General features: G+C 37.1%; 1 pseudogene; it reads right to left on the bottom strand.

Annotated features, from left to right (window-relative positions):
* Nucleotides 1-62: 62 nt before the first annotated feature.
* Nucleotides 63-3,622, bottom strand: LOC103930081 (annotated as a pseudogene).
* Nucleotides 3,623-12,750: the final 9,128 nt, after the last annotated feature.

The raw sequence follows: 12,750 nt of genomic DNA, 5'->3' as shown, positions 1-12,750 counted from the left end.
CCTTTGTGGTTTTTTTGGGTGGGATGATGGAACATGAACATGATTCCTATGTCTTGCCAATATTTATAAGGAAACTCAAAATTTCGATTTTTCACCAAGAACTCACGATTCAAAGTACCATTTTACATTTTGGCCTTTTCATTATTTAGCTGTAAAGCTACACAAAAATCCTTCTACAAGTGACATGGTTTTCAAGGCATCCGGCAGTTCAAGCAGCACCCGATCATCGACCTGTACATCCAAGACCAATTGTAGTGCTACTGCAAGAACCTGGTTCATTGTCCAGCACTGACTACACTATGGACTGACGTAATCACCAGTTCCGGAAACAACTCTTAATCCATATCTTCTTGGTTTCTAATCCACTTTGTTGCAACCCACTTTTACCCTTTGCTTACAGGACAGCTTCCGTGAAGAGATGTCTGCAATTTGTTTACACATTCGAGATGAGGAGAATAAACCACGAAAGATAAGCACCACAAGACTCTTTGTTTAATCACCGGTAAGAGCGTGAGAAAGAAAGAGAACCAAAATGACCGTTCCAATTTTCAAGCCCTCAATAGTTGTTGATCCTCTGTATACGGACAACTTCCTCAAATAATATGTATGCCAAAGGAAATGGAAACATGTTTCCCATCCCACTTCACATCATTCACATAATTCACAAATGGAAAAAAGCATCAGAGATTTGATTTAAGATAAGTAATTTACCAGATCTATTGTGCCATTTCGAAACACCGAATAAAATAAAAGTCCATCCCCTTGCTTCGGCATAATTTTTAAACCGATGCATTTCTTGTAATCATAGCTCATACCCATCTCTGCACCATTCGGCGAATAACAGTGGTAGGATGAGTACCTGGAAATATACCACTTACATTTGAAAATAATAGTAAGTGTTAAAATTAACCAACCTCAAAAGGGAACATGGTTTCTCCACCTTCTTCAACATTAGACAGATACAACAAGAAGGAAGCAAACTGCAAAATTGAGTGTGATGGTGCAACAATTAAGTGTCAGTGGTTTAAGAAAGAAGCAACATCAATATCTACAGAAAGGCGAAATCACGAGCTAAAAAAATGGAAATTCTGCCTAAACTATAATCATATATTTGTTTCAAACAATTTGGTGTGACGCAACAAATATACTCCAATGGCATAACTAGAAAAGTTTCCAATGGAAATACCATTTGATAATCCGTCATTACAAGTTTGTTCATCACCTCAAGTGAAACAAAACAAGCCTCATTTTAAAATATGTATTGCAGAAGATGAAATACAAAAAAGCCATAAGTTGACAAGCAAAACTGATTTCTTCGGAAGTAAAATGGTTACCCATTATTGCCAATAAAAACTCATGTTATGAACATGACATAACGTTCAAGTAAATTCATGAAGATTGCTTATCGGTATGCTACTATAGAGATTACTGTCCAGGTTCACAATTCTGATGACAAATCACTTGGTTCTTTTTTCATATATTCATTTATTTTATTTTTTTGGCTGGTGGGGGCCATTTTTAGGTGCATAAACAAGCAAACTATCATATCAAAATACCAGGGATCTTCTAATTGGCAGGAACCAACAAAAAACAGGGTGGAATATGATACAGATCATAACCGAAAACATTAAGGAGATGCTCGTTAAGTATGTACTCTTTGGCTTTTCTGTTGGCCATATTCCATTGGATTGAATGCATCATAATGAGAATCGTACTTCTGGCCAATCTCATACCGCAAAACATTGAATGCCTGCAATATGATGATACCGCCACATTACTCATATTAATTTAGACTTGCCCTGTGATGAAAGGTTAACATTATACAAAGTTTGTGAAAGTAGAAACATTATTAGATACACCATTTTCTCTTTGCAAAAAAGAAAATAATTGTTTTTTCTATTAAAAAAAATGCTAAAAGTAGCATTCAAACCTACATGAACAATGAAAACCATTTGCTTAATGGCTTTGAAATTCCAATTCATTCCTATGCATTACCCCAAAGAATGCATAGTTAATAAAAAAATACCTCGCCATGGGTTCTTGGTAACATTGTTGCCCTGGCTTTCTTTTCCTCAATAATATCCAGGACTCCACTATCGTCTTCTGATGCGCTAATAAATGTGCCTGAAATATAATCAAGTATAAACTGACAGTTAATGTAACGAGCTGAGAAAAGTTCTCTGTAAAGTACCTTAAAACTAGCATATGCAACGTTGATCATCACCAAAAAGTCCAACCAATGGCGATTTGTTGTGTTCTATGAGATAAAACCAATGCAACATCCAACACATAACTTGATAAAAGAAGGTATGAGAGTGTTATGATACAGAAGGTGAAGTGGCAAGGACCTTTCAGAAATCATCTTCCATGACATCCCTGCCAATTTTTTTTCTTGTCAACGGGTTTCAGGAAACATTAAACTGATAGTTTTACAAACTTTACAAAGATGAAGGCACTTAAATAAGCTAGTATAGCAGAATTCTAGAAATTTTTACTGGTAGTTTGCAGAAACATAAAACATGAACTCAAATGATATTGTAGTTCACTTTGCAAGTCACAGAACACAACATGCCCTGACTCATAGGAGAATAAGAGTCTCAACTTGTCAAGTACACTAAAAAACGAAGGTTCAGTCCGAAGAAAATAATCATAATAATGTATTATCTAGAGCATCTCACAGCACTATGACGACCCCATCATATTACCGTAGGTATGATATCACTTTCTTGTACATAATTTGGATCAGGGATCAACTGTGTTTTTAAAATTCTAGCATGACAAACTCATATGGAGGAAAATGAATTAAGTAGACATTCTTTCAACCATTCCTCTCCATCAATTATAACTTTAGAGTCAATGGGACCGCCCCGGTTATCGGGGCAAAATTGTTTTTGTCAACACACATCATGAGCTCCCAGATACTCAAATCTACAGATTATAATTTTTTTAATGGTAAAGATGTTCAAGGATTGTGGAGCAATGGAGAAATAATTAAAGAGAAAGTTATTCTTCCCCACAGTCTTGTGATTACCAAATAGTAACTCATCCAACACCTTGAATTGGTCCCTCCCTTTCTTTTTCCCCACCTAAAATTCTCAATCATTATACCTATTCAAGTGCTCACCGTGTTGAGACGATAAACAACTCGAAAAACGAAAGAAAAAGATACCTTGTTCGAGTCCCCTTTGTGCTCTCGGCAGTCTCTCCCTTTCGCAATGCCAATGTGGACGGCCGGAGCTTCATCTTTGCCATCTCAATCACCCTTTCGCACTGCTCCGCAGTTGCAAATCTCGGAAAATAAAGAACGCGCGGTGTCCAACTCAAAACCTGCCCGATCCAACAAGTCACAAGAAACCCAATCGATCGAATTAAGCAAAAAAAAGATATTACTGATCACCTGGAATGGAATCGACGGGATAAAGCTGTCTCCGGTGTCACCCTGCAGTATTGGACCGTGATCTTCGTCGTCTTCCGATTCCAGCGTTCTGGAGACGGGTCGAGAGCCGGAGAGGAAGAGAGAGACGGAGGCATGGGAGAGGAGGGTGGAGATGAACAAGCCGGTGAAGAAGAAGAGAGGAGGAACCTCCAAAATTGAAACCGAACCAATAAAGTTTGGTTCAGTTCAGTTTTTTCTTTTTTCGGTTCCATTTATTATTATTATTTTTTTTCAGTTTTCAGTTTTTTTTGAACCACCTTACGATTTAGCAGTATACTCCTTTGTTGTCTTATAATTCACGTTCGATTCTCACTAAAGACGAATTTTAATTACTTATCGTTTGTTCATAAATAAAAAAATATATAGCCCATCATGCCAAAAAAGCACGGGGCTGACCGAGCTTGCCCCTCCTCAACCCCCCCTTTTTTGGAGGAAAACCTATGTAGGACTTTGCTTGTCATTAAACTTTGCTGACTGACATATAATCTAATAAAAACTTTTCTACTAATTAATATATACCATGAGATTAATCAAATGGTTCATTTTTTTTTTCCACTTCACATCCCTCTCCTCTTTCTTCCCAAATTTACTAACATAAGCGTGTGACAATTTGCTCGTTTACATCTTATTCCTTATTATTTATTTGTAATTATTATTTATGTTTAATTTGGATTTTAAGCACTTTGCTCGTTTACATCTTATTCTTTATAGGATGAATTAGGTTCTCATCCCTCACTTTGAAACTTTTTTTATTTTTCATTTTTTTATCAATGTCCCTTAACTTCTCTCCTTGTCATTATTTGAATGTTAAATTACTTACAAGTAATCATATGTCAATTTAAAAAAAAAGAAAAACTTATTAATCATTTCCCAATATATATTTTTATTTTTTTCTCCATATATTTCTATTTATAATTTGTATCTTTTTTTTAATTTATATAATTTGTACCCATAGTTTTGAATTTTAATATTTACCCATATTTTTTATTTAATTTGTATCTGTACCCATATATATATTTTTGTGAATGTGCCCGTACTTATTTTATGTTTTAAAATATATCATTATTTTTTTGCTAGAACTATGTGAATAACAATATTACCCTATCATAGTAATTGTTTTATTATAAAAATATTCTTTGAATTTGTTTAAATTTCATAATTTGTAGGAAATAATGCTAATGAACTCGATCAAATTATTTAAATAAATAAGGTTTCATTCTAACAATTATGTTGACTAGGGAATAGAACCAAAATGACCATTCTTTATAATTTTATGTATGTTTAATTTATATTTTTTATATAAATTAAATTGTTCTATTTTAAAAGAGAAGGGTATTTTGGGGATATTAAAAGTTTCATCATTTTGGTGTGATCCCTTTGTATATATAGAAAAAGGAGAGAGAGGAAAAGAGAGAAAAAAAAAAGGATCATTAGATAAATCTTATGAGAGTTTTAAATATAGAAAAATAATGATAAAATATTATATTTAAGACTTGTCATGTGGCAAGTTTTTATTGGATAAGGCCATCTTTGGGGTCAACAGAGCTCCAACCATAACTATTGATATGTGAAATTTATATTTTAATGAATAATATCAAACTATATCATATATCATTGTAAATGCAAAATTCCTGCGACTAATAACACAAGAACACGTGTACAAAATAAATGATTTTGTATTAAAGAAATATTGGGGTTTACATTCTCTGTTTATGAAGTTTCAATCCTCTGATTCAATCTCCATGTTTGTAGGATGTATGTCTATGATCGTCGATTCAAGGGTCATGATGACTTGATCTCGGATGAATAGATGCCACAAGGTTCGGCTTGTGAGGATGGAAGAATCGGCACGTGTAGTGGTGCTTGATGATTCTTCATAGGTGTGACGAAGAATGCAGAGAGCTTTATGAGTCTTTTGAGTGTTTGAGAGTGTTTAGGGCTTGAGAGTTTGAGCGTCTAGGTGTGAGGATGAATTTCTCACTCATTTCTTTGTCTTGAAGCATCATGTTTATAGGCTCACCAAGTCTTGCCTATGGCTGGATCTGGCCTTAATTGTGGACTTGTTTAATTGACGAAAGAATCAAGACTTGATTTTGGGCTTGTTGCGTGATTCGACTTCATCAAATAAATCAAACAATTAATCACATTTTAAATTTGATCAATTAATTTGTTTGATTTGAATTAAAAATAATCAAAGAATTAATAAAGTTACTTCTATAGTTAATCCACCAAATATTGATATGTGTCACTCTTGATGACTCGTCCGGCTTTAATGAGTCACATGTCCTATGTATAAATTGTGAGATACACGGTGCATATGACGTAAACCATGACATGTTGAAATTTAATATGTTGATGAACATTTACTCACCAAATTCTGTATCTACAAATGCCTCCACTTCAAGGCACGATGTATACATGTGCTTGTCACGTTTAGAGGGTGCGTTTTGAAGTCCCTTCGCACAATGAATGTACTCTAACCACTGTGCTTTGAGGTTCCTATGCATAGAACTCGATTCGAGGGTGATGAACACTAAATCTTGAATTAAGCTGGAAGTTTCTTCAAGGGTTGTCAGGATCACAAATGGTTTCACATGGTGGGTGATCTTCGGCTTTGGTGGTAGATGAATCGGCACGTGTTTATTGCACTTGTTAAGTCTCCACGAGCTTGATGAAGAACACAAGTGTTTGGTGTTTGCTTCATGGTTTCCTCCAAACGTTTGGATTTACTTCTTTTCTCTAGAGACAAATTTGATTCAAGGATGGTGTATACATGATCTTGAATCAGACTTGTGGTTTCTTTAAGGGTCGTTGATGCTTGATCTTGAAAAAATCGGGACCACGAGTAGTGGCATGTGGCTAGTGGTCTTCGACTTTAATGTGGATGAATCAACATGTGTATTTGTTGTGCATCATGATTCTTCACGAACTTGATGAAGAGCATGAGTGTGAGCATTGAAACATGGTTCATGAACTTTTGGTTTGAAGCTTTCCTCAAAGTGAGCTAGCAGATGTAGGAGGACCATCTCAAGCAACTATGGAGAAATATGATTCAATACTATCACCAGCTCTAGCAACTATAACCATCGCAACCATGAACGCTTGCCTATCATCAAGCTTTTGCTACTTTGTTTATAAGAGTGTGTACTTGAACTAATTTTTATTGTATTATTTGTCTAATTTGATGTAGGTTTGCTCTATCTTCGACTCCGCAAAGCTTTGTCAAAACAATCATCTTGACAAATTAATTCTCTTGATTGTTTGAATTTTCGGTTCTCTCACATATTAAATTTTCGATTTTCTTATTGTCAATATAATTGATTCTGACATGGATTCTAAGCATTCAGAGGTTCGATTTTTTAACATTGTATATTTGTTGACATTTAGTTTTTAGCCTTTTGATTTGTATGTTGTTTGTATACTAGGGAATTCGTTAAGTTGCTACTGTTCAGATTAGCGAAACTGTAAAGTATAGTAGTTTCATCCCAGCAGACAAGGTTACGCTTTTTCTCGAGTATAACTTCTCTTCCGCTCTTCTTTCCTTTTTTTTTTCTCTACATTATGTTTACACTTTCCTCTTTTGGTGAGGCCTGATTCATTTTTCCAAAAATTATAATTCGGTTTGTAGGTGAAAAAAGAAAATGTTTTAGCAAGTATGAAATAATCAAAACAGCCAGTAGATAAGCATTTTGTGTTTAAAAAGAATAAAAGAAACCCAAGAAAAAGAAAGAAAAGAACTACCAAATAACTCCAATTCAGGGCTTCCCCAACGGAAGAGGAATAGGTGGAGTGGTGTAGCTCAAACTTTTGAAGTCATTTCTATCTTCTCATGGCCTGTGATGTCATTTTGTTTTATTTTAAGCAGATTTGGGTTTTCAATTAAGAAGGAAATTCGTTGTGTTTGAAAATTAGCATCCGTGATTAAAGATACCATGATTTGGTACCGATATTTCACATTACAAGTAACTTTATGTTTTTGTATGTAGATGTTGTTCATCTTCGTTTTGGACCAATGTATTAAAACATATCATCATTATTTGGTCATAACAACTTGAAGAAAAAAATGTAACCGACGCCGTACAATTAAAAGTTAACGTAATTTCGTTATAAGTTTGTCGAACACGTTTAAAAAAGGGACGTGATAGGAGCATATTCATGCAACTTAAATGGCTTGTTCTCGTGCATTTACGTTATGTTTCTTTAGTTATTTTAGTTCTTTATGCTTCTTTTGTGTGTTTTCAGGATTATAAGACGTGTTTGACGAAAGGATGCATTGTGGAGTGTTTTGGGCCCTTTTTGGAGCACTATGGGGCTAAGGATGGATAGCTTATTCTTGGAGCCCAAGTGATGGATAAAATGGAAGGCCTTGTATGCACTTGAGGACACAAAACAATGGCCCTAACCCAATTACAATCACATTGCCATGGGCTCAACACAAACACCATTCCTTGCCGTCCAAACACATTCATTTCCCTTGCCATTTTCAACCATCACACTTCATCATTGCAGCCACCATCCATCCTAGTTGTCAATCACATACTTTCCCATTATATAATTCATCCACATGCATCTTTAACCAACAAACAAATCAGCCACAATGCACCAAAACATCCCATGCCGTGACTTCCTAGCCAATTCCAGCTTTTCCCTTTACAATTCACATGCATTCCATACTTTTCCTAGCTGTTTTCCATCATTATTTCAGCCACCATTCACCCTTTATTTCACATACACTTCACACAAACAACATTCACATGCATTTCCAACACAAAATACACTCAAAACCGTGGCCACCTTTGCATTTCAGATTCCCATTTGCATTTTCAGATTTCCAGCTTTCTAACCTAGCCAAGTCACATGCATTCATTCATAATCATTCACCAAACATTCAGCCACATTTCCACCCACCTCCTAGCTGTCATGTTCCCTCCATTACTCCTATAAATACCCTTGCATTCATTCATTCATTTTCCATTCCATTCACAATACAACACACAACACAAACACACATCCATTGCCGTGCATAACCTCCCATTTTCTGTGCAGTTTTTCTCCTCCATTGCAGCCACTATCCAACCACTTCCCATCCCTCCAAAACACTTCATACCATCACACAACCTATCCTTAAACCTTGTGCTACAACGAGGAAGAGAAGAGTGCTTAAACGTTCATACAATTCAAGCTTGAGTTGTTGGAATGTTTAGGTGTTTCTTTGATTTCAAAGTTTCATTTTAATTCTCTTTGTTTTGTATGTATGGAAGAGAAGAGTGCTTAAACGTTCATACAATTCAAGCTTTGAGTTGTTGGAATGTTTAGGTGTTTCTTTGATTTCAAAGTTATGAGGAACTAAACCCCCTTTAGGTAGGGGGTGATTCGAAACTATGTTTATATTTGCAATATGAATTGATTAACTTTCGTTGGAATTTCATAAGTTGTGGATTCAATTCGTTTAACCGTTTGATTGATAGCTTATTTATGAATGTTTATTAAGAATGCGCGCTTAATTTTCATGCATAAATATGACGCTAGAATATAAGTGAATTTCACCTAATCGTTATGAACTTATATTCACAAGTAGTGGAGGTTGCTTATAAACAATCGTGTTAAACATATTCTTGGCACGAGTTTCATGCTCATCATAGTAACGAATGCCTCGTCAACACTTATAGTTTTCATAATGCTTAATGATCTTTGATTGTATCTTTATTGTGCCGTTCACGTAAAGGACTTTTGGAGAATGTTGTGAATTGCGTTGCGCAAACCCATCCAATTCATTAACTTAAGGAAAACTTGACGGTTAATTTAAGCGGACCAAATTAATCCGGAGTGTTGAGTTTCATAATTTATCGAAAGACCAACTGAGAATCAATCTTGTATGCAAGTATAACATGTGTGGAGAAGAACCCCTTAGCTAGCCTTCATTCCATTCATTCCATCACAATTTCATATTTACATTCCGCTCAGTTTATTAACTTGTTTTGTTATTTCAATTTTCGTCAAATCAAAACTTTCCCCCCCCCTTTACTTTCTTGTTCTTTAGTGCTTAGAATCTGTTTAGTTTGTGTTTTTAAAGTAGTTTGAATCAAGCCATAATCTTAAATTCGTCCAAAATTAGTTTTGAGTCTTTTGGTTTGTCTTAATGTTTTAAATTTTAGTTTTACATTCTTTGAGTCTAGTTTAGTGTTTTATATTGTTTTTACGTTCTCAAGTCAATTTAGAAGGTTTTAGCAAGCCCTCCTAATCCCCGGTCCAGAACGATCCCTACTTACATCCATACTACAATTGTCAAAAAGAGGGTTTAATTTGTACGCGTATAAATCTCGTATCAAATTTTGGCGCCGTTGCCGGGGATTAGCAACTTTGCTAGTCCCTTGTCTTTATTTTTATTTTTATTTTTTTTTTATTTTTTTTGTTTTTCGTGCATTCTTATTTCAGATTCTTAGTTTGTTTGTTTTCTTGTTTTTTAGGTACTGTGTATGACTCGTAGCTCTCGGCCGATTATAGAGAACATCTCCGACTTTGACGGTGATTTTGAACGCACTTTGAGGAGAACGAGGAGTCAACAAGAGCCACCACAACCTCCACCACAACCTGGGCTTGAAGAGGACGAAGTAGGTGTAGAAGGAAAGCCCACTGATCAAATTTTTGAAGAAGAACAAGCCATGGCAGCAGATAATAGAACCATCAAGGAGCTTTCGGCCTCGGGTTTGGATAATGCATTGCCTCTTTGTATCCAATACCCCACGGCTGCAGAGGGGACGACTGAGGTGTTTGAACTCAAATCCAGTTTGTTACACCATATTCCGAAGTTCCATGGCTTGTCTATGGAAGACCCCAACAAACACTTGAAGGAGTTCGAGGTGGTTTGTTCGAGCATGACCCCCGTCACTGTGGATGGGAGTATATTGAAGATGAAGGCTTTTCCATTTTCACTTATGGACAAGGCCAAAGATTGGCTCTACGAATTAGCCCCAGGAACGGTGACTTCGTGGGAGAGTATGAAGCGTGCTTTCTTGGAGAAATTCTTCCCTACTTCAAGAGTGATTCTCCTACGGAAGAAAATTAGTGGTATTCAACAGAATTATGGTGAGACATTCCCGGCTTATCATGAGCGCTTCAAGGGCCTTGTAGCTTCATGTCCTCAACATCAAATGAAGGAGGAACTTCTCCTTCAATATTTCTATGAGGGCCTCCTTCCTATCGAACGTCAAATGCTTGATGCATCAGCGGGAGGAGCATTGGTGGACAAAACACCAAGGGATGCAAAGATTCTCATAGCCAACCGAGCGCTCAACGCTCAACAATATGAAGGAGTGGGCCAAAGGGAAGCCCCACGGCAACAAAGTGTAAATGAGGTGAGTGCTATTTCTGAAATTCAATCACAACTTGCTAATCTTACTTCTCTTGTTTCTCAGGTTGTGATTGGTCCAAAAGCACAAGAACACCAAGTTTGTGGCGTGTGCTCAATTCAAGGGCATCCATCCGACAAGTGCCCTCAACTAATCGAGAATGGTGGGTGGGAATCTGCCAATGCAATTGGTTTCCAAGGACAAAATCACAACAACCCATACTCGAACACTTACAATGCCGGATGGAGGGACCATCCAAACTTCAAATGGAGGGAACCACAACAAGCTGCCCAACAAGGAGGATTTAGGCCAAACCCCCCTGGTTTTTATTCCAAGCCGTATGCACCCCAACAATCCCAACAACCTTCGACATCATCTCATTCAGGTACGTCCTTGGAAAGTAATCAAGCTATGCAATTACTAACCTCTATTTCGCAGGGGTTGCAAAATCAAAACAACCGGATCGAAAATAACGAGAAGGAGATGATGGATATGAAGAAACAAATGGGGCAGATTTCTGAGTTCCTTGGACAAATTAGAGATAAAGGAAAGCTTCCTAGCTCAACCACAGTCAATCCAAAGGGAGGATTCGAATCCGCCAAGGCCATCACCCTAAGGAGTGGAAAAGAAGTTGGGACCGAGCCAAACAATCCCAAATCTACCCAGGAAGTAGATGAAGAGACGACACAACCTAAGGAAGTGTCTAGCTCACCCACGGAAAGAGAGAAAAACCCAATGCCGCAGGCCCCCAATCACCCTAACTCGGCCAAATCAGGTAATTTAAGTTCAAATTCATGTACTTCACGTCCTAATCTGCCCAATGTACCTTTTCCTCGCAGGTTCATGCAAGAAAAAAAGGAAGAAAGCGAGAAGGACATTCTTGAAACGTTCCGGAAGGTGCAAGTAAACATACCGCTTCTCGATGCAATCAAACAGGTTCCAAAGTATGCTAAATTCCTCAAGGACCTATGCAATACAAAGAGAAGAAGGGCAAACAAAGAGGTAGTTAAGGTAAGCGAGAATGTGTCTGCTGTTTTGCAACGTAAACTACCTACCAAGTGCAAAGACCCCGGTAGTTTCACGATTCCTTGTTTGATTGGACATAATCGTTTTGAACATGCCATGCTTGATTTAGGTGCATCCATAAATGTCATGCCTTATTCCATTTATGCATCAATGAACCTTGGTGAGTTAAAACAAGATGGAGTTATAATTCAATTGGCCGATCGTTCTAACGCTTATCCCAAGGGAGTCCTTGAGGATGTTTTAGTGCAGGTCAATCACCTTATTTTTCCCGCAGATTTCTATGTTTTAGACATGGAGGATTCAAGCCATGCTCCATCATTGCCAATCTTGCTAGGCCGTCCCTTCATGAAAACAGCAAGAACAAAGATTGATGTGTACACGGGAACATTGACCATGGAGTTTGATGGGGACATTATTCATTTTAATCTTTCTGAAACCATTAAACATCCAATTGAGGACCATTCTTGTTTTGCTATTGATATTATTGATTCTTTGGCACAGGTGCATTTGGATCAAATGAACGAAGATGCACTTGAGGTAGCCTTAACCCATGGCATGCAATCTGACCATATTGCCGTACCCCCTTGTGATGAAGTACTTGAAATGGTCGCTGCCCTCGAGTCATTGCCCTTCCACTCTGGTAAGTCTCCAATCTCACTTTTAGATTCAGTTTTGACTAATAAGTTACTTCCATCAACTGAGCAGCCACCTACACTTGAGTTAAAGCCATTACCTAGTCACTTGAAGTATGTGTTCTTAGGCCAAAATCAAACGCTACCCGTCATCATTTCAAACTTAATCACGGCTCAAGAAGAAGACAAGTTGATAAGGGTGTTAAAAGAGCACAAATCTGCTATTGGATGGACTTTGGCGGATATCAAAGGCATTAGTCCCACCACGTGCATGCATCGCATCCTTTTGGAGGAGGAAGCCAAGCCA

Source organism: the organism of the source record quoted next, unplaced genomic scaffold (genome assembly GCF_019419815.1).
Source record: "Pyrus x bretschneideri cultivar Hongxiangsu unplaced genomic scaffold, Pyrus_bretschneideri_v1 Contig77, whole genome shotgun sequence".
NCBI lineage: Eukaryota > Viridiplantae > Streptophyta > Magnoliopsida > Rosales > Rosaceae > Pyrus > Pyrus x bretschneideri.
Note: the sequence above shows the minus strand (reverse complement) of the source record. Positions and strands in the feature narration are given on the sequence as shown.